The sequence below is a fragment of the Sapajus apella genome, unplaced genomic scaffold (assembly GCF_009761245.1).
Source record: "Sapajus apella isolate SASKATOON/1434 unplaced genomic scaffold, GSC_monkey_1.0 scaffold1, whole genome shotgun sequence".
NCBI lineage: Eukaryota > Metazoa > Chordata > Mammalia > Primates > Cebidae > Sapajus > Sapajus apella.
The window spans coordinates 58,325,184-58,348,097 of record NW_022436941.1 but is presented as its reverse complement, the minus strand read 5'-3'; the positions used below and the strand labels follow the sequence as shown (position 1 = coordinate 58,348,097).

The 22,914-nt window shown below is 42.2% G+C and overlaps 1 pseudogene; it reads right to left on the bottom strand.

The window, feature by feature from the left end:
* Nucleotides 1-10,740: 10,740 nt before the first annotated feature.
* Nucleotides 10,741-10,832, bottom strand: LOC116554491 (annotated as a pseudogene).
* Nucleotides 10,833-22,914: the final 12,082 nt, after the last annotated feature.

The window sequence follows — 22,914 nt, the reverse complement described above, 5'->3', positions numbered from 1 at the left end:
GACAAGAGGAAACCCGTGTAAGAAATGAGTAGGGAGTAGAAAAAGCTGCCAAGACAGCGGAGAGAGAGGGGAGGTGGGGAAGCAAGTCAGTAAAGGAAGAATTGCTTTTTTTTCCTTCTGGCCCACTGCTACCCCTTCATCCTCATCCCAGAGGACATGGGAGTGGCTGAGTGTGGGGTTAGATGGCCCCAAGGGAACACAGTTTTTACATCTTGTTCTCCCTGAACTTGCTGCATGTTAGATTTTTCTCCTGGACAAAGGCACACCTAGATAGGAAGTTTCCTTTCTAGTGGGGAGAACATCTTTTTTAAAAATTCTCTTTGATAATTCTTGATTAAAGTTCTTCAGATTTTGCCTGCAACTTAGTAGTTCCACAACTTGTCTAGGAAGAAATATTTTGTAGCTGAAAGCAGATGGGATCCCAGTAGTATGAGGTGGAAATGTGTATCTTCCACGAACTGGAAAAGTCTGAGCTGAAGGACTGGTTATATGTTGGGTACCTCTGACTGCTGGGTGGGACTTCTCTCTCGGGTCATTAACACTCAGCACAACAAACATGGGGTCAATCCTAGATCCACCGCTTATACTACTGGACCTTGAGAGAATGACTTAGATGTGTCAAAAAATAAGTCTTCCATAACACTGTGTTTTTCCAAAGTTGGTGATCATTAATGGACCATGAATTCAATTTATAGGATCAACAAATATTTTTTAAGAGAACTAAGTAGTTCTTTATAAAAATACTAAAGTGCTTTGCATATATGTATATGCAAGTCACATATGTAGTCCTGCTTATATGAATGCATGTGTATGTATATATATATATATATATATATACATACACACACACGCATATACACACACGTATTTTACTGATCATAATGCTAAATGTATTGTTTATCATAGGTAATCATCAAGGAAATTTGGAAAATACTGATGACTTAGTTCCTAGCTTCCATTCCCACTCAGAAGTAGGAGAAAAAGTTAAAATTGTACATTCAACACTGCTCAGCATCTTTTAGCTTCCAGTTGTCTATTTTGGGAGCTGTTATGTCCGTTCCTCTCCTCCCTTTTTACTTCCTTCTCGTTCCTGTTGGGGCACGTTCCTCCTCTTTCCTTGGGGCAATCAGTCTCTGTCTCGGGGTGTTAAAGCTTCAAGAACACAAACCAACCAACAATAAGCCCCGAACTTCCCAAGACTTACCAAGAGGAGGAAAGGCAGCAGGCAATGCTTTTAAAAATTATATCCCACACTGCATATATAACTTACCTGAGACTCAGTTTCCTTAACAGTTAAATGTGGTAAAAGTTAGAATAATTGTTTAATATTTAAATGTTTGCAACATTTTAGGTACTGGATAAATATGAAGTCTTCCCCTCTTTAGGCTCTTGTGTTGTTTATGTATTGTGCTAAAAGAATTTCTCCAAGCCAGCCCTTACTCTCTGGGAACTTAGCTGGGAGATGGATGTGTATGGTACATGGAGACAGCAAAATGAAAACAAATCAATACATCAATGGAGTGGAAGGTATTTATATCATATTCAGTCAAGTGTGTTTTATGGCCCACAGCCAAGGGTCTAAGATATTTCAACTGATGAATCCCCTAAGAAACTAGTTCCAACATATTCAGATTGATAAAAAAAAAAAAAAAAAGTACTGTTACCTAATTACAACTGTGTGGGTACAGGCAGGGCCAACCAGCCCTAAGCAAATTTGGGAATGGTGACATGTCTGTTCCTCAGCCCCCTACTTGCCTGTCCTGCTTCCTAGTTCAGGGCCTGGTGACAGTCCTCTGATTGAGAACTTGGTTGTCCTCATGCTCCTTTTATTTATTTATTTATTTATTTTTTTGAGGCAGAGTCTCACTCTGTCACCCAGGCTAGAGTGCAGTGGCTGATCTTGGTTCACTGCAACGTCTGCCTCCTGGGTTCAAGCGATTCTCCTGCCTCAGCCTCCTGAGTAGCTGGGATTACAGGTGTGCGTCACCATGGCAGGCTAATTTTTGTGTTTTTAGTAGAGATGGGGTTTTACCATGTTAATCAGGCTGGTCTTGAACTCCTAACCTCATGATCCTCCCACCTCTGCCTCCCAAAGTGCTGGGACTACAGGCTTGAGCCACCGCACCCGGCCTATTTTTTATTTATATTTTTATTGAGATGGAGTCTTGCTCTGTTGCCCAGCCTGGAGTGCAATGGCATGATCTTGGCTCACTGCAAACTTCACCTCCTGTATTCAAGTCATTCTTATGCCTCAGTCTCTCAAGTAGCTGGGACTACAAGTGTGCCCCACCATACCCGGCTAATTTTACTGTATTTTTTAGTAAAGATGGGGTTTTGCCATGTTTGCCAGGCTGGTCTCAAACTCCTGACCTCAGGTGATCTGCCCACCTCGGCTTTCCAAAGTATTGGAATTACATGTGTGAGCCACTGTGCCTAAGCTCATGCTCCTTTTAAAACATACCCCCACCAACCATCCTGAGAAGATTCTAATGGCATGCAGAATAATTGACACTTTAACAAAAACCCAGTCCAAATCAAGGTAGCTGTGGGGAGAGCTATACATATATATATATATATATATGGAGAGAGAGAGAGAGAGAGAGATTTTTATATGAAAATAGTAATATATAATACACTAAGTAATGTAAAATAAATATAAAAAATATATTCATATATAAAATAAAATTTTCTCCCTTTTCTCCCTGAAGAATTAGCTTAGCTTCCTCAACGTGTTATAGTGGGTGAGTGAAGAATGGTTTAGAAGGGGAAGAGGGCCTGGCCAGGCATGGTGGCTCATGCCTGTAATCCCAGCACTTTGGGAGGCCAAGGTGGGTAGATCACAAGGTCAGGAGATTGAGACCATCCTGGCTAACATCATGAAATCTTGTTTCTACTGAAAATACCAAAAAGTTAGCTGAGTGTGGGGGTGCACACCTGCAGTCCCAGCTACTCGGGTGGTTGAGGCAGGAGAATCACTTAAACCCAGGTGGTGGAGGTTGCAGTGAGCCGAGATCATACCACCACACTCCAGCCTGGTGACAGAGTGAGACTTCGTCTCAAAAAAAACGGGTGGGGGGAAGAGGACTCATGGTCTGGCCTGCCCACAGGGCATGCCCATTCTAGCTGAAGAACCCCTGACCAGTTCCTAAAGCAAGTGAGGTAGTGGAAGATTCCTGCACCAGAACTAAAGCTTGTCCACACAACAGGCATTGAAAGACCTCAACCCCTAGGTCATTGTGCCCTAACCTGTCCCCTGCTATTAGGGTTTTCCAGGGAATTAGAACCAATAAGGTGTGTGGAGTTGGGGGAGTGGGAGAGGTTTAGTTTAAGGAATTGGCTAATGAAATTATGGAGCCTGAGGAGTCCAAAATCTGTGTGTAGGCCGTAAAGCTGGAGATCAGGGAAGTGCAAATGCTGCAGGTAAAGGCCTCCTGCTGGAAGAATTCCTTCTTGCCTGGGGAACGTCAGTCTTTGTTCTATTCAAGCCTTTAACTGATTAGATGACAACCACCCACATTTTGAAGGGCAATATACTTTACTCAAAGTTCAGCAATTTAAATGTAAATTGTATTCAAAAACACCATCACAGAAACATCCAGAATAATGTTTACTCATATATTTGGGAGTCCTGGCCCAGACAAGGTGACACATAATATTAACCATTACAGAGTAGATCAGCAAGATGGCTGACTAGAGATGGCTGGCACTTGTTCCTCCCACAAGAAAGGACCAAGGCAATGAATAAACAAAGAAAAGTTGACTGGAGTGTCAAAAGGAGTATAGCGGAGGGCAGCAGGGGCGTGGAGACACACCTGTGGTGCCTGGAAGTCTAGGAGGCCATTGTGGAGGCACCCAGCCTCTGCAGCACCGTCTTCCCTGGTTGGATCAGATCTACCTGGAGTCAGGAGGGACTTCCTACTGTGGGGAAAAGGTAAGCAGGAAACTCCACTAGTCCCCATTGCCACCACAAACACCCAAAGTTCCTACTACAGCAGAATCCTGTTGCCCTCACAAGCCCTGAGCTCAGTTTGAAGAGTTGGTGGGAATTCACACTGCTGCATTTCCCTGCATTTGGAGCATAAAGCATGCACTCCCCACTCCTCACCACCCTCTGTGAGCCAGGCTGCTGCAGCATGGCGCCATTTTGAGACCATAGCCACCTCTGGAGGCCAGTAGCCACTGTCCAGCATGAGGGTTCCATATTCATTCCACCAGCCCACACAGGAGGCTGAATGCCATAATTCCAGCTGCATGGAGCCTGGGCCCAGGATCAGCTGTTACTCTGGTCCTGTTTAGCAGGGAAACCAATTCCCACCACCAGTTGGAGGAACAATCTTCCAGTTGAAGAAACAGTCTAGCAATCCTGCCCAGAGAAAACCTGCCATTGAGCTAGCCAAACTGTTGCTCACTCTGTCCCTGAACAGAAGAGGCCTTCAAACCTAGCAACTGACATGCTCTTGGGCTGATGGAGTGACTACATGCATCTGCCCAGGGCCTGCAACCATCCCCTCAGTGCCCAGTCCCCTGCAGACAAGCCCCCAGCCTGCCCATTGCCCCTTGCCCACAATGGTAATCTGAGAAACAGCTCCATGGGGCTGCTCATGGAAGATTTAACCCCAGGCCAACTAAGCAGCCCAGGACTCACATCCCAGGCCCTAGAAACAGCCCCGTGAGCCACCCATGGTGGGCACACCTCCAGGCCAACCAACCAGCTGTGTGCCTGTGTCTCGGGCCCGAGAAGCAGCCCCACAAGCCACTCCCAGGATAAATGCCCCCAGGCCAATAAAGCAGCCATGCAACTGCATCTTGAGCTTGGGAAGCAGCCGAGTGAGCCACCACCAGCAGACATGTCTCCATGCTAGCCAAGAAGCTCTGCAAACACATCGTGCACCTAAGAAGCAGCCCCATGGTTCACCCCTGTCAAACATGCCCTTAAGCCAGCCGAGCAGCTGTGTGTTCATGTCCCAGGACTGAGAAGTTGCCCCAGTGGCTGCTCCTGCCAGGCACACCTCTATGCTGGCCAAGCAATGGCATGCACCTGCTCCTGGCTAAGGAGCTCTATACCCCCTAACGCAGCCCCAAGTTGGCTGACCCACTGTATTTATGCACACATCTCTGGCATAAGAAATAGCCCAAGCCCACTCCTGGCAAAGCCACACCACCCTCACCACAAACTGTCTCATTATAGGCTACTGGGACACTTGAAAACATCACTAGTATGGATTACAGCTAAGGAAACTACATGGAGACTACGCCCGTGCATTCAGCTAGAACTAAAGCCAATGCACCCAACCAAAGCAACACCTCAAGACCCGTTTATATGCCTAAGTCTTTCCCTACAAAATCTACTCCATAAAACCAGAAGAGATGACTCTTTCACCAGATAAGTAGAAACCAACGTAGGGAAACATCAAACATGGAAAAGCAAGAAATTACGGCATCTCCAAAGGAACACAATAATTCTCCAGTATTATTCAGGGTTATTACTCTTTCTCCTTTGGTTCTACCAATGAGTTTTATAGTTTTGCATGCTTTCATGATGGTGGTTCTTGTTACCTAATCATAAGGAGATACATGAAATGCCAGAAAATAATGCAAAATAATATTCTTAAGGAAATTCAGTGAGAAATCAGAGAATAAAGATAAACAATTTAACAAAATCAGGCTAATTTTTGTGTATATATATATATATTTTTTTTTCTTTTAAGTAGAGATGGGGTTTCACCATATTAGCCAGGGTGGTCTTGGACTCCTGATCTCATGATCCACCTGCCTCAGCCTCCCAAAGTGCTGGGACTACTGGCATGAACCACCACTGAAATATTGGATTTAAATTGCACCATAGACCAAATGCATCTAACAGACATTTACAGAACATTTCACCCAACAGCTGCAGAATACACATTTTTCGGTAATATTCTCCAGGATTGACCACATGTAAGGACAGGGAGCAAGTCTCAAAATTTTTTAAAAATCAAAATCATAGCTGATCACAATGAAATAAAACTTGAAATCAATAACAGATTTCAAAGATTAACTTTGAAACTATATACATACATGGAAATTAACATGCTCCTGAATGACCAGTGAGTAAAGGATGAAATTAAGAATGAAATTTAAAAATTTTTTAAAATAAATGAAAATAGAAACACAATATACCTGTAGGACACAGCAAAAGCAATATTAAGAGGCAATTTCACAGCAACAGATGCCTGTGTCAAAAGACCAGAAAGATACAACCTAATGATGCACCTCAAGGAACTAGAAAAGCAAATACAAGCTAAATCTAAAATTGGTAGAAGAAAAGAAGTAATAAAGGTCAGAGTAGAAATAAATAAAATTGAGACTAAAAAAATACAAAACATTAATGAAATTAAAAATTGTTCTTTGAAAAGAGAAAGTTGACAACCCAATAGCTAGACTAATTGAAAAAAAAGAATGAATACCCAAATAAATAAAATCAGAAATGAAAAAGGAGGTATCACAATAGATACCACAGATATACAAAAGATCATTATTGACCACTATGAACAATTACACATCAATAAATGGGAAACTCTAAAAGAAATGAACAAATATCTGAACACATAAAATTTACCAAGATTGAACTAAGAAGTAATAAACATCCTTAACAGATCAATAACAAGTAATGAGACTGAATCAGTAATAAAAAAAAAAAATCTAAACAATGAAAAGTCCAGGACCCAGATTCACATGTAATTCAGCAATCCCTCTACTGGGCATTTATCCAAAGGAAAGGAAATCGGCATATTGAAGAGACATCTGCACATTCATGTTTATTACAGCACTATTCACAATAACCAAGATATGGAATCAAGCTGAGTGTCCAACAGCAGAAGAATGGATAAAGGAAATGTAATATATACACAATGAAATACTATTCAGCCATGAAAAAGAATGAAATCCTATCATTTGTGGCAACATGGATGGAAGTAGAGAACATTATGTTAAGTGAAATAATCCAGGAACAGAAAGTTAAACACCACATGTTTTCAGTCATATGTTGAAGCTAAAAAAAGGTTTATCTCACAGAAGTAAAAAGAAGAGCACTGGATACAAAAGGACAGAAATGGGGGGGGGACAGGAAAAGATTGTCACAGGACACAAAATTACAGCTACATAGGAGGAACAAGTTCTAATATTCTGGACTGCAGATTCCTCATCCAAATAAACAAAAGAATTAACATTGTTGGCCAGGTGTGGTGGCTCAAGCCTGTAATCCCAGCACTTTGGGAAGCTGAAGCAGGCAGATCACCTGAGGTCAGGAGTTCAAGACCAGCCTGGCCAACATGGTGAAACCACGTCTCTACCAAAAATACAAAAATTAGCTGGGCATGGTGGTGGGCACCTGTAATCCCAGCTACTTGGGAGGCTGAGGTAGGAGAAATCGCTTGACCCCAGGAGGCATAGGTTGCAGTGAGCCCAGATGACGTCGTTGCATTCCAGCCTGGGCGGCAAGAGCAAAATGCCGTCTCAAAAAAAAAAAAAAAAGAATTAACATTGTGGGATACCTGCTAAGTGCCAGGCATAAACGCATAAATTATTTAATTGAAGCTTCATAACAAGCAGTTCTGCAGTGGGTAAATATTTAACCAGGGAGGACTGGTTCAAGATGCTAACGTGGATGCAACCGATAGTGCAGAATGGGACATGGAGCCCCAGAATGACACTCACCATCCACACTCCGATACCTACCTTCCTTCCTTCCTTCCTTCCTTCCTTCCTTCCTTCCTTCCTTCCTTCTATCCTTCCTTCCTTCCTTTCCTTCCCTCCCTCCCTTGCTTCCTTCCTCTCTTTCTTCCTTTGCCAAAGTCTCACTCTGTTGCCCAGGTTGCAGTGCAGTTGTATGATCTCAGCTCACTGCAATCTTCACCTCCCAGGTTCAACTAATTCTTGGACCTCAGCCTTCTGAGTAGCTGGTATTACAGGCATGTGCCACCACACCAGGCTAATTTTTGTATTTTTAGTTATGTTGGCCAGGCTGGTCTCGAATTCCTGACCTCAGGTGCTCCACCTGTCTTGGCCTCCCAAAGCTCTGGGATTACAGGTGTGAGCCACAGCACCTGGCTTGATTACTTCTTTCTGATAAAGGGTGGCAGTTTGGTGTCGGATACAAATCCAGTACCCATTTTCCCCATAAGCCCTTCCACTGAATTAATAAAATTCTTTGCTAATGTGTGCTGTGAAATATATACAAGAAAGTGTGATTGGCGTTAAATCACTGGTTTCTATTTCCACCTCTCCTATTCTTCCACTCCAGGACATGTGGGAGGGATGAGGGGAAGAGTTGGTACCTGGGCAATGAGGGGTAGGTAAGGGAGGGAAGTAATGCACCAGAAGTTGAGACACCTAATCTGAATTTGAATATTGGTAGATGGAAGTGATGTTGGATATATGGAAGTGAAATGGGATGGCTTAGGACTGGTCCTGCCCATGAAGGTTAGGGATTTGGTGTTAGGATTAGCTTGCTGGTCCAAGAAAACCCTGATTTGTAGCCTTTGCCAATTTCCAAGATACAAATACCTCCACCATGGCTATCTTTAAGCCATTTAACCAACATTTGAACAAGCTGGGAAGAGATACACATAAGTGACTTTCAAGAGCCAGTGCCAGAGTAAGCTTCTCCTTTACACAGCAGAAGGAAGAAACCAAAGCCTAAAGAGATGAAAGAACTTGCCTGAGAACACAGGAGCTTTCTAAAGCATAGCGGTTCACATTGTTTGGGAGGATTAAAGGAGCAATACTGGGCACAAACCAGGTGCTCCATCAATGCTACCTTACTATCATTGTTGCTATTGCCTTTTGCCACTATACCTAGGATGCCTTTCAACTGTAACTTGATACAAGGTCTATTTCTAGGAAGTGCCTTACTTAGAAGTGCATTGGTGTATAGTGTGCTGTAAGAATATATAATTTGTTTCTAAAGCCATTATTTTACATCAGTATCCCAGAGTTGGAAAGATCATGCTCTTCTGGATTTATGTCTTAGTTCATCTAATCATTCCTGTGAGACTCTGAATGAGGCCAACTTTAGAAGCTAATGTAATTGTTCAAAGAAAGGAAGCCTTTGACTAGAAATTCTTCTTCTAGGACTCTATTCCATAAAATATTCTGTTCAGGCAGTAATACTAGTGATGGCAAAAATTTGGAAACACCCAAAAGTATACCAATCAAAAAATGGTTATACAGATTATTATACATCTATAAAAATAGAATAGTATACAGCTATTAAAAAGAACAATGCACTTGTCTACACATACTGACATGGAACTATCGAGGTAAATATTTTGGATAAACTCAGTCACATTAAGAAAAAAAACAAGAAAAAAATCTATGTATAAATTAACTGTATATAAACAATAGAAAAAGGTCCAGACAGCTGTATGACTGTGTGCAAACTATGAATGATAGTTTATTTGGAGTGAAGAAATAAAATGGGAATGAAGGTGATAAGCAATTTTTATTTTTAACTGTATATATTTCTATATGTTCTAATGTTTTTTACGGTGAGCCTGTAATTTTGCATTCCTTGTATAATTTTAAATAAAATGCTTTTTAAAGAGATTAGATAGATAGTTATATAGCCTTTACATACATGATTCAAGGTTTTGAATAGCAGACTTTGGAAGGGGTTAGCAAGTGTCAGAAAAAGAGATTGAAAGAAGAAAAGACTGTATATTGACATAGCATCTCCTCTGTCAGGTCTCTTAGCAGTTCTCTTTTCAAATAATTTTTCTCCACTGGCTAAACTTGAGTTATTGAATATAAATTGTCCTTTATTCTATGGCTAATTGAAAAGACCAGTAGCTCTTTGAGTAGACTATATTAAAATTAACCTTGAATCCCATATATAAGCCAAGGCTCACATCTTAGTTTGTCAATACTTCCTGAGCCACTTAGCTCGATTGGTGAAATCTGGGGTCAGCACAAAGTAAATTTCAAATTGTTAACCTCTTATTCTTCAGGGATGTGTGTGTGTGTGTGTGTGTGTGTGTGTGTGTGTACATATGAGCTTGTGCATATGTTGGAATAGCGGAGCTTTTGGTGACTTGGGCCAAGTATAAAAAGGCACCCCTCTAAGTTTCTTTTTCATATCTTCTACAAAGTAACAATTAGCTTGAGCTGACAAATTCTTCCTTTTTTTTTTTTTTTTTGTTTGTTTGTTTTTTGAGACAGAGTTTCACTCTTGTTACCCAGGCTGGAGTGCAATGGCACGATCTCGGCTCACTGCAACCTCCGCCTCCTGGGTTCAGGCAATTCTCCTGCCTCAGCCTCCTGAGTAGCTGGGATTACAGGCACGCGCCACCATGCCCAGCTGATTTTTTGTAGTTTTAGTAGAGACGGGGTTTCACCATGTTGACCAGGATGGTCTCGATCTCTTGACCTCGTGATCCACCCGCCTCGGCCTCCCAAAGTGCTGGGATTACAGGTGTGAGCCACCGCGCCCGGCTGACAAATTCTTCTTTTAAGGGTAAGAATCATCAATAACTTAGCATAAATTAATTTAGTCAGGCAATTGTTTTTCTTTTTTCCTGACAACTAAGATGTAGAGAATAAGAAAACTAATAAGGGAGAAGGGGGAATAATTTGTATGGGCACTAAATTTTACGTGGGGGCAGATTTCTAGAGAAGCATGTGAGAAAAACGGAAGCCTTTGAATCTGGGCTTTGTCATTTGCCAAATTTTGCTTCCTAGGACAAACTTTTTTTTCTTTTTTCAGGTCAGATGGTTAATGTGCCGATGTAAAAGGTGGCACATCTCACACAAGTGTGTGAACACCCAGTCATCATGCTCATGAACTACAAAAGGATCAGGACAAACTTTTTAACCTCTCAGATGCCAAATTTTCTCAACCATAAAATAGGGATTGCGTAATTGCAGGACTGTTGTAAAGACATGTACTTAGAAGCAGTTAGCAGAGAGACTAGCACATGGTGACTGTGCAATAAATTGTGGTTATAATTTGGAGAGCAAGAAAGGGTAACCAAGAGGACTTGAAAGAAACTCTATGAATTGAAATCTATTTAATAAGTGTCAATAAATAACCTTTACTTTAAACACCTACGGCTTGTAGGATCACTCAGGTGTCAAAAGTTTGAGCCAGCCACTTTCTGGAAATGGGTTGCTTACTCATAGGCATATCAGGAGCTGAGGGGTACACAAAGGGATGTAGAAAGAAGCCAAAGGAGAACATTATTCCACAGGGACAGAGGAGAGCTATGATACCTCTTTCTCAAATGTATTCCTGTGGGCAGGATGACAGAGGAGAATATGTGTGATGGCTCATCCCCATTCTCTTTAAACTCAGCAGACAACTCTGGTGGGCATGCTAGGAAAGCTGGTCCCCCATGCCATCTTTCTAGAGCAAGAACCTGGCACGTTAATGCCTACTGTGCCTCACCCATAAATAGCAATGATGCTGCAAATAACAAATTAGATGAGGGAGGCCAGTCCGATGATGGAACTCTCAATTTAAATAGAGGGCATTTACACTGAGAATGGAATCTGAGAAAGGCAGAGCCAACCGAAAGCAGGGAAGGAGATTAGTTTCTGTCATCAGTCATCGCTGACACTGGGCATTTCTGAGATTGTTGTGATGGTCAAGGAAAAAGCCTTAGAGGAGAAAATGAATCTTTCAGAAAGATATGAGGTCGCTTCATCTGGAAGACGGAAGAGGGGTTTGAAGAAGGAGGAGAACAGGCTGGAGTGAAGGGAGAGAAAGGTTACTCGAAGAGGATTTTGAACTGACTGAAGCAAGGTGAGGAAGAAAAATGAGTTTGCAATAGTTGAGATACAACTTGATGCTGGTAGAGGTGGTGGTGGTAATGCTGAGGACAACGATTACAAAGATTATAAAGATTATAACATTAAACTACCCTTATAGTTTATACATTACTTCCACACTTATTCTTTCACTTCATTCTCCCTGTGATGCCTTGGGGGGACAAAAGATGGTAAACAAATCATCAGAATTCACTGACTAAATTCATTTGAAAAGCTGTCAATATCACAACTGGGGATTCAGATGCCATGTTTCTAAATTATTTCAGACTCATCACAACTTTAAATGTGTTCTTAAGTGTCTGGCAAATCAAAGATTTTGCTATTAAACAAATTAACTATCCTGCTTTTCTAGGACTATGAATTAACCGTCACAAAAAGTGTCTTCTTATCGATCAGGTAGAACCTTCACATTCCACATAGCAATGGCAAAAAATCTAAACTACTCAAAAATGGTCATTCAACCAAGGTGAACTTTCTGTACACACTGAAAAATTCTCCCCTGTAGTAAATATTACTGTAAAATACTTGAAAATCTAAATTGAAATAGTCTCTATAAGAGCAGAGATAAAGGATTAAAACAAAAATGGCAAGGACAACTGCAAGCAAAAGCATTGTAGAGTCAGAAAATATTATGCTTAACCTCACATTAATTCTCAGAAGGAATTTAATGCAATTTCCTCCATTCTAACTCAAAAATTAATTTCTGTATATTGTCCTTGAGATTTGGATTGGGAATGAAAAAGAGAAAACTATTGCAAGTATGAAGATTTGACATGAATTAATCAGCCAAGAGTTCAGACACTGGGGACTGAAGATGAAACTTTATAGTTTAGAAACCCAAGGGCAGTACTTTTTCTTATGAGTGTACCTCACATCAAAAAAAAAATATCTCTGCTAATATGTATATTTCATTCACGACATTCAAGTGAGGAGGCAGTTTTTATGGCATTCCAAAAAGATGGTACAAAGAGATTAAACAATTTATAGAAAAGCCAAGGAGGAGTCAATGCTAGAACAAGATGTCCCCAATCCCAGCATTATCTGTCCTCTACCCATTCATGTGAAAGCCTATGGAGGATGAGACATTTCAGCCTTAAAGACTCAAAGAAAGAAAGTTGTCGTTGTACATGGGGTTTTGGCACTCAGAAAGAAACCTTGAAGGCTTTAGCCATGGCTATGTTATTCCAGGAGTGATGGTGGTTGAACAGCCCTACGATCATCTCCATCCACTGCTGACAGCCTGTTGAAGCTCTCAGTCACTGCCTGAAAGAATTCAGTCCAGAAGATGAAAGTGTGAGGTTTGCATATAGGTTCGTCTGCCCTGGTCTTCCCCAGGGAAGATGAACACAAGTACTGTATGGGGCTAACATTCAATTTAGCCTGCATGCCTCTGTGCAGTATAGCCTAGTTTGTAAAAGTTGCCTATTCCAGATATATAGTGTCTGTGTCTTTTCCAGAGAACAATCTAAAAAAAGTGTGAGCAAATGAACCTATAGAATCTGTCAGCCTTCATCACGTTCAAGCCCTAATCGACGTACGAAACAGCCTAAAACACCACATGCTATGTTTAGGGACTGGATTCCAGATCTCATAGAGATGAGCAAACTTTTCATTTTTGTCATACAAGATCAAGTTGGTGCATTTGATGTAAAAGGGAAGCCAGGGATAATTCACTATGTGCTAGACTTTAAGGCCCTTGAGGACATGGTGATTTTGTTTCTCTCCACATTTCTCTAAGACTCTCATATTGCTTCTTCGGTGGAAGATAGTCTTTTTATGTGTTCAGTCAACAATTATTACATACCTCCTGTGTGGGTAACCAGACTGGAAAATAAAGTATAAGAAACAGTCTTTGCCAAAGAATTGGAAAATCTGAACTCACAGGAAACAGCTGAAAGCATGGGCAATGTACAACATTACACCAGGAAAGTAAGCATGCACCTAAATGTTAAGGGAGGGTCAGCATGACTGAGACAGGAAACCTAAAAGAGAAGTTTCTTGCTCTGTTCTTTGGAGCTTTCCAAATATTCCATTCCCTCATTCTTCCTATTAGTGGAAAACCCCAAATAAAACATAATTTGTTCACACTTAAGGATGTGATTTCCCACTTCCAGGATGATGGAGTAGGTATACTTTCTCTATTCCTCTCACTAAGTGCCACCAAAAACCCCAGACATTGTGTATATAACAAACCTAAGAAGACTCTGAAAGGTGGTGAGAAGACGTTGGATTGAGTAGGGACCTCAAGATCTAAGGATCAATACGGTGGTGAGTGCCCTGAGTTTTCTTTTTGCTCCATTTTCCCAGACTTGGAACTAAAGAAACCAGCAACCCAGAAACACCAATGGGCACAGACGAAAAATGTTCCAAAGAGAGCCTGCTCTCCAGCCAAAGGACCAAGAAGAGGGCAATCAAGCACAGAGAACTTTTAGACAATAACTGCTCTACTCCAGCCAAACACCAAAGGAAACACTGTGGCTCTGTGCACACCCACCAGCAAAGGCCCATAGGGACCCTACGTTTCCAGCCTGATGAAGCTGTAATGAGGCACCCTCATACTTTTGTTGAGGTGGTGTCAGAAAAGGCAATGTGGGGAGCCAGGACTTTGATCCCCACCAGCTGGTAACGAAACCTCGTGATATAGTCCTGTCTTGTAAGATGTAACCTCATGTACCCTAGGTAAAAAGTGCATGGGGGCCGGACACAGTGGCTCACGCCTGTAATCTCAGCATCTGGGAGGCCAAGCTGGACGGATCACTAGAGGTCAGGAGTTCAAGACCAGCCTGGCCAACATGGTAAAATCCCGTCTCCACTAAAAATACAAAAATTAGCTCGGCCTGGTGGCGAGTGAATGTAATTCCAGCTACTCAGGAGGCTGAGGCATGGGAATTGCTTGAACCTGGAAGGCGGAGGCTGAAGTGAGCCAAGATTGCACCACTGACTCCAGCCTGGGCAACAAGAGCAAAACTCAGTCTCAAAAAAAAAGTACACAGGATCTCTCTACATTATTTCTTACCATTGCATATGAATCTAAAACTATCTTAAAATAAAAAGTTTAATTAAAAAACGTAAAGGAATTGAGGCATTTGTGACCATTGAAGTGTCTCTACTGGGAGAGAACATTTCATTCCAGGGTAGTCCACGTAGCAATCTTAAAGTTATGAGTGCATAGTCGTTTCCTGTGGCTGCTCTAACAAATGACCACAAATTTGGCAACTTGAAACAACAAAATTATTTTTCTAGGACAGCTTTGGAGACCCGAAGTCTAAAATCAGTATCACTAGGTAGAAATCAGGGTGTCCAGCTTCTGGCAGCTGTGACATTCTTTGACTTGCGGCTACATCACTCCAATCGTCAAGCCTCTTTCTGCTTCATCTGTGTATTACCTTCTAGTCTGCGTGTTTGTGAATTCTCCCTCTGCCCCTCTCTTATAAAGATACTTGTGATAGCATTTAGGACCCACATGGTAATCCAGAATAATCCCCCTTTCTCAAATTCCTTAATTTCATCATGGCTGTAAAGGCTCGATTTCCAAATAAGGTTTTCTAATGTTATAGAACATTTACAGGTTCTAGAAATTAGGACCTGATATCTTTGGGTAGTCACTATTCTGCCTACCACACTGTGCCAAGCAGTCCATTGCGTAAATGCAGTGTAATTTATTTAATAACTCTACACTTGGGGTGTTTTGTTTTCTTTACCATAAACATGAAACAAGGATACTTTTGCATTAACAAATAATTTTGGAATATCTATGCTGTGTCAGTTTCTCTTTTAGGCACTGGGGATAAAGCAGTGAAAAAAACAGACAAAAATCTCTCCAGTATGGAGATTATCTTTTAGTGGGAGAGGGCAGACACAGACAATAAATGAATCAGTAAAATATATTGAATATTAGTTAGTGATCATTGTCATACAGAAAAATGAAGCAAGGAAGGAGGATACGAAATACAAGGGATTTGCATGTTGTGATTTTATTTTTATTTTTTGAAATGGGGTAGCACTCTGTTGTCCAAGCTCAAGTGCAGTGGTGTGATCATGGCTCACTGCAGCCTCTAACTGCTGGCTCAAGGGATCCTCCCACATCAGCTTCCCAAGTAGCTGGCACTACAGGTTCATGCCACCACATCCAGCTAATTTTTGTTTTGTTTTGTTTTGGTAGCGATAGGGTCTCCCTATGTTGCCCAGGCTGGTCTCAAACTCCCTGGGCTCAAGAAATCCTCCCACCTTGGCCTCCCAAAATGTTGGGATTACAGGTGTGAGCCACTATACCCAACCTGTGTTGGGGGATCAGGAAGACCACAGTGAAAGGGTGACAAATAAGCAAAGACCTCAGTGGGAGGGGAGATCAACCCCTCTTTGTTTATCTGGAGGCAGAACAGTGTGGACAGAGCAGTTTCAAGTGCCAAGGCCAGAAAAACAGCACAGAGTCTGGGTGCCTGAACAGAGTGAGGGGAAGAGTAGTAGGGACTTAGATCTCTTAGAACCTTTCTCTGCTTATTTTTAGATGGGACTAATACAAGGATTACTAATTTATGAGTGTTTCCTTTCTGTACCTCCACAATAGTTTTGGTCTCTCCTCCTGCTCTACCTTTGGGAAAGACACATTCTTGGTCCGAAGCAGGAGAGCTTGGATTGGAAAAGGAGGGATATTTTGGTAGAAAATGTTTGAGGATCACAGCTACAACGTACAGGGGTAGTGACTTGTGGGAGAGAATGAAAAGGGGCCTAATATGGTATAATTCTGTGAGCCCATCTGATATGGTTTGGACTTGTGTCCCCGCCCAAATCTCACATTGATTGGAGGAGTGGCTTACTGGGAGGTGATTGGATCACAGGGGCGGGCTTCTGCCTGGTTGTTCTCGTGACAGTGAGTGAGTTCTCACAAGAGCTGATGGTTTAACAGTGTGTGACACTCCCCCACTTTCTCCTTCTTTCTCTCCTGCCACCATGTGAGGAAGGTGCTTGCCTCCCCCTTGCCTCCTGCCATGATTGTAAGTTTCCTGAGGCCTTCCAGTCATGCTTTCCATGACTCCTGTAGAACTGTTAAACCTCTTTCCTTCATAAATTAGCCAGTCTCCGGTAGTTCTTTATAGCAGTGTCAGAGAAAACTAATACGCCATCCTTTCCATGGGAAAGTGCTTGAGTTATTCTGAAATTACTTTGAACTATGAATTTGCTTCCAGTTACATGAACTGTATATTCTCAGACACCATTTGGGGACTGAGCTTCATGAGTCATGGTGTTTGTTCAAGATAAATTCTGACAAGCAAAATTGCTGAGCCAAAAAGAATACTTTCCATTTTGATACAGAGTATCAGATTTCCCCCACTCCCCAGCAAGGTTGTATCATATTACATGCCCAGCAACAACTTGCTCCCCACAAGCTCACCCCACTGAGCATTAACCCTCTTTTTATCTTTGTATGTTACTGGAAAAATAATTTCTCAACAATATAAGATAAATCTGCATCTTGGCAACATGAGGGCAAAGGCCTTTTTCTATACTTGTTTGCCATTTGTATTTCCTCTTTGGTGAATTGTCTGTTCATATCCTTTGCCTTTTTTCTATTGGAATATGCATCTTTCCTTATTGGATTTGCTAGAACCATTTACATTTTCAGGATATTTCACTTTTGTCTGTAAAATGCTGCAAGTAGGCTTCCCAGTATGTTGTCAGGGGTTCTTGGATGTATGCAACTGAAAGTAACTGGCTCATTCCAGCAGAAAATGAATGTATTGCAAGGATATTTGGTAGATCACAGAATCACTGGAAAAGCTAGAATTCTAGACTTTGAAAATAGAGCAGCACCAAAGGAAGCAGGGTCCACCAGCAAGCCCCTACAGGGCCCTCCTGTAGCCACTGTCTGACGGGGACCCTGCCAATACTGACACTGGACGCTGAAAGCCACTCCTGGCACCTCTGCCCACCTGGTCTTTGAGATTTGATGCTGAGGACACGAAAGTGGACTCTCCTCTGTCTCGGCTCCAAGTCCTGGGCCAGAATGTCTGATTGGTGAAGCCTCCATCACAGCCTGCATCCCCATTGCAGGGAGAAGGAGCGGACAGAGGGTCTCTCAGAACTGTTCATTTCCAGCATTCGAAAGTGGACCTTGCTCTTCATCCACAGTCACACAGTGGAGAATTCCCCATAAGTAAAAGGTGAAGCGGAGGCAAGGCAGAAACTGACAGAGGCTAAGAGCCCTATACTTAGCTTCTTTAAATTTAAATTTTGTTTACAGTACTTTTAGCTTCACAGAGCATTACATTTTCTGGGTAAGTATAATATGAAAATATTTCTTTTCTGATTTCTGATCTTAACAACTCTGCTGTCTCTGTACCTTCTCCCACCTTCCTGAATTTTCCCAGCTGAACCAAGTAGGCCTATATTTTTTTCTTTTTAGGGATACTCTGAGCTTGTATCAAGGGCTTTGCAGACTATCCTTTGAGTTTTAAGGCAGCTCTGGTGCCCCAAACCTTCCTCTCATGTCAGAGATGTCCTTGACCCTGAGACATGTGCTCTGGAGGCTAATTATCTCAGGTGGTGGCCTGTCACCTTCTAGTTTGGAAATCTACTACCTCTGAAAATGTTTAACTTTCAGCCTTTTAGACAGGGGACTTTTTCTGACCTGTTCATCGAAGTGTGTTTTCATGACCAAGAAGTCCCCTAACTCTCCTGCTCTTATAGGCATATTTTATTACTCAGTTAATTTCAATTGGCCTAGTATCATGGAATACTTGACATTTCGATATCTTAGGCATTAAATTGAAAAACACCTAGTTGGTCATTTTCACACAGTAAGTTTAAGTTTCCCTTTCCTACTCAAAAGAATGCAGCGTAGTCTCATGGACACTTGGCTATTTTCTACTGGTCTTTGAGGGACTCAGTCCCCTTTGCTTTTCTTGTCTGTGTGGTTAGAAACCTGTCTGTACATGTTGAGCAGACTGGTACGCTTATCACATATCAGGAGTGTCTGGAGGGTTCTCTGCCTGTTCTGTGTATTTTAAGACAGCCCAAATGCTAGCTCCCTATCCATGGCCCTCATCCAGACTGAGCTGTGAAAGGGGGATGGAGCAGGTATGAAAACAATGGGGCCACACTCTTCTACAGCCAGCGTGCTCCTTGCAGAGAGAAGGCCCAGCGTGGCCTTGTCAGGAATGAAGCCTAGGCCCTTGTACTCACAGCTGTCCTGGAGGAGCTGGATCCCAGATGTGGGACATCCAATAAAGGCAAGCAAGAAGCTTGGAGACCAAAGTCCCTGTCGGTGATGGAGGGAAACTCACTAGAGACATAGCATCTGAAATGCTCAGAGACAGGCATTAGATAGCAGCCCAAGGAGGAGTCGAGGGCAGAGAGGCCCAAAATCAGGGAAGGGGGAAGGCTCCTGGCCTAGGGATCGGGGTCAGGGCTCCAGCCCCCGGGATGTCTGTGGTGAGGACCTGCGGCCCCAAGCATCACCATAAGCAATCAGGCAGACAGAATGAGTCAAAGATGTGATCTTTAGAATGGGAGAACAAGCTAGGTCTGAGGCAAAGAATGAAGGAGAAGCCTACTGGGGGGAAAGCGGTAAAGTACAAGGCCTGTCCAGCCAGGCTTCCTTGGGTTCAAGTCCCCACTCTATCACTTACCACCTATGTAACTTTGGTCAAGTACAAGTAACAGCCTTTCTGTATTCTCATTTAACTGCTGTTTCTTGACAGCAGTTTCCTCATCTACAAAATTAGAATAAACACCTGTAACCCCAGCACTTTGGGAGGCTGAGGTGGGCAGATCACTTGAGTCCAGGAGTCCAAGACCAGCCTGGGCAACATGGCAAAATCCTGTCTCTACAAAAAAATACAAAAACTAGCCAGGCATGGTGGTGCGTGCCTGTAACCCCAGCTGCTAGGCAGGCTGAGGTGTGAGGATTGCTTGAGCCTGAGAGGTCAAGGCTGCTGTGAGCCGTGATTATGCCACTGCACACCAGCTTGGGTGAGAGAGGTGACCCTGTCTCAAAAAAAAAAAGGGAGAGAATAATAACAAAGCCTACCTCGTGGGATTTTTAGGAGAAGCAGATGAAATGATATATGTAAAGCATTTAGAAAAGAGTAGGTATTAAAATGTTATTATTATTAGTTAGCATTATTATTACAACAACTGACATAATCAAAGCAGAAAAGCCTTAAGGCAGTCTTGATGTGAAATCACCAAAATGGTCGAGTTATTCTTCAGTTCCTTCTAAATAAGGACAAGATTGGTCACAGATCTGGGGCAAGGCTAAACTACAGACAGGACTCAAGTGGTAGAAGGGAGCTGCAGAGGCGAGGAGCCAGGAAAATTCCTGCAAATGCAGCTGGGAGAATAACATTTTATTTTCTGGCAACTCTGACACATAGTCATTGTGCCCTATGGCCTGTCCAGAATCTCTGGGCTCCCAGGGGCTGGTACTGGAGATGTAAGTAATGAGAGAGAAGAGTCTGGAAGGGTCTCTGCTCTCCTAGGGCCTCTACCGTAGGCTGGCTCCTCTAAATCTCCTGGGCATGCAGTGGCCGTGAGAGACAGCATGCACCCCTAGCCTCACACCAGCCCTCTTCGTGGACCTGCGGGTCACCAGTGTGCAGCTGGAGTCTGAAGCATCAAAATACATACCCTATTTCACAAGCCATGTCCTCATCAATCCGTCTTATACACATGAAGACAAAACACGGTTTTAAAAAATAGTTATTTACAGATAAGAACTTATGAACACAAAGAAGGAAACAACAGACACTTGGGTCTATCTGAGGGTTGAGGCTGGGAAGAGAGAGAGAAGCAGAAAAGGTAGTTATTAGGTACTAGGTTGAATACCGGGGCGATGAAATAATCTGTACAATAAACTCCTGTGACATGAGTTTATCTATGTAACAAGCCTTCACGTGTACCCCCGAGCCTAAAATAAAAGCTAAAAAAAAGTAGTTATTTACCATCATAATAATGACTACCATCATTGGCAGTTTAATTAGGTGCCAAGGTACCACGTACAATATTTAGCTTAGTGCTAAATATTGACTGCTTTTATTGCTCAGTTAATTTTAATTGCTTCAGTTGGCCTTCACAACAACCTTAAGAGGTAAGTTACTCTTCCCATTTTGCAGATGAGGACACAGGCTCAGCAGGGTTGAGTAACTTGACCGAGGTCAAATGGCCGGTAAATGGTAGAGCCAGAATCCAACTCAGGTGGGTTAGTATGGAGCCTGAGCTTTTAAGAAGAGGGGAGGAAAATGCTTTGGAGTAAGGTTTCTAAAGAAATACTGCATTTTTGACAGCAATGAAATATGTTCTGTCTGCTCCCTTCCTCGGTGAGCTAACACCAACTTGAAACAATTGCTCCCTCCCGGAGCAGCATCTGTTTTGGTTCTCCAAGGAAATTGATTCACTCTGTGGAGACTCTCTTTGGGAGAAGCCAAAGTTCCTTATAGCTTCTGGGATCACAAAACCCTTTTCGACAGGATCCCTTAGGCCCAGGCCCCTAAAAACAATGTAATAAATTTACCATCAAAACAATCTCACTTGATCCCTCTGAGACCATCATGCTACAAACAAAGGTAACATGATATTCCAATAAATATTTCTCCTGTGAAGTCATTAGAGTTTTTTCCCCTCCTACACTGAACTGTATTCTTCAATTTTAATATAATTTCATAGTTCCCCTAAATCATTCATGGGTGTATATACAACATTCAAGTGCTCTACATGCTGTCATTTGAATAAGAATGATTATTAAAGTTTAGGCTGATTCCAAAATGCAAAACATTTTACTGTTTTTCTTATTAAAAATGCCATAATGAAATATTTTTAAATGTTATAACAATTATCTTTTCACTGCACAAACCTGCATTGTCAACTACGCCACATTAAAATGTTAAATCACTATTTTAATATCAAATTACTGAAGGAGAGAGAGAAAAACCGCTAAAATTCAACTTCTGTGTGGTGGATTTCTCTACGTCTTAGTTCATGTGATCTGTCATGGTTGAGAGGTGCTGCCTTATACAGGAAACACTACAGATTTTGGAGGTCTTAGACTTGAAATAACAGGGAAGTCTAGGGATTGTGTATTTCTTTATCACGTAAAAAAAAATTAGGATTATCAACTATTTTTCTGGTTTCCCAAATCCAAGACTGCAAGACATTAATGGGATGCAAACAACCCTGAGCAGCTGGGCTTGCAAAAATAAAATGACTTGCAGAAGCCATAATGTAGGCTGTATGCTTTGGGCATCAGTGACTTGGTCTCTATTCCTGCTGGGCCAGCTGCACTGGACTCTCAGTGACAGAGGTAATGGTAAAACATTAGGGCAGTTCTTGTTGCCCGGGACAAGTGTTAATGAGGAAGAGGCATGGAGGTGAGAGATACCACGTTCAGGCTCTTACCTCTCAACGAATCATGCACAGTTCTCACAATGTTATCTATAAAACACAGCTGAATGTCTTGGTCACACTGAATATAACCATTACGCAGAGGACTTTGACCTGTCCCATTAGATGATTAAAAAACAAAAAGTACATTTTTAATAGATTTCATAAAGACCTAATTGTATATGACACTCTCTGGTTTAAGGGAAACTATTAAATGAGGTCCACGTTGGGTCAGTTACCTCACTTTTAGGCCATTGAAACTGCAAGGCCTTATTATCTATGAAGTTTTCAGAAGTGAGCTTGTTAATATCAAAACTGAAAATCCTCTAAATGGTATTCCTATAGTTTGGATATTTGTCTCCCCAAACCTCATGCCAAAATTTGATCCCCCCGTGTTGGAGGTGGGGCCTAATGGGAGGTGTGTTTGGATCATGGGGGTGGATCCCGCTTGAATGGCTTGGTGCCGTTTTCACAGTAATGAGTTCTTATTCTATTCATTCCCACAAAAGCCGGTTGTTAAAAAGAGCCTGGCACCTCCGCCTCCGCTGCTTCCTCTCTCACCACTTCATCTCTGCACCCACCAGCTCTGCTGTGCCTTCTGCCGTGAGTGGAAGCAGCCTGAGGCCCTCACCCATGCCCAGTCTTCCAGCCAGCAGAACCATAGCCAAATAAACCTCTTTTCTTTATGAATAGCACAGCCTCAGACATTCCTTGATAGCAATACAAATGGAC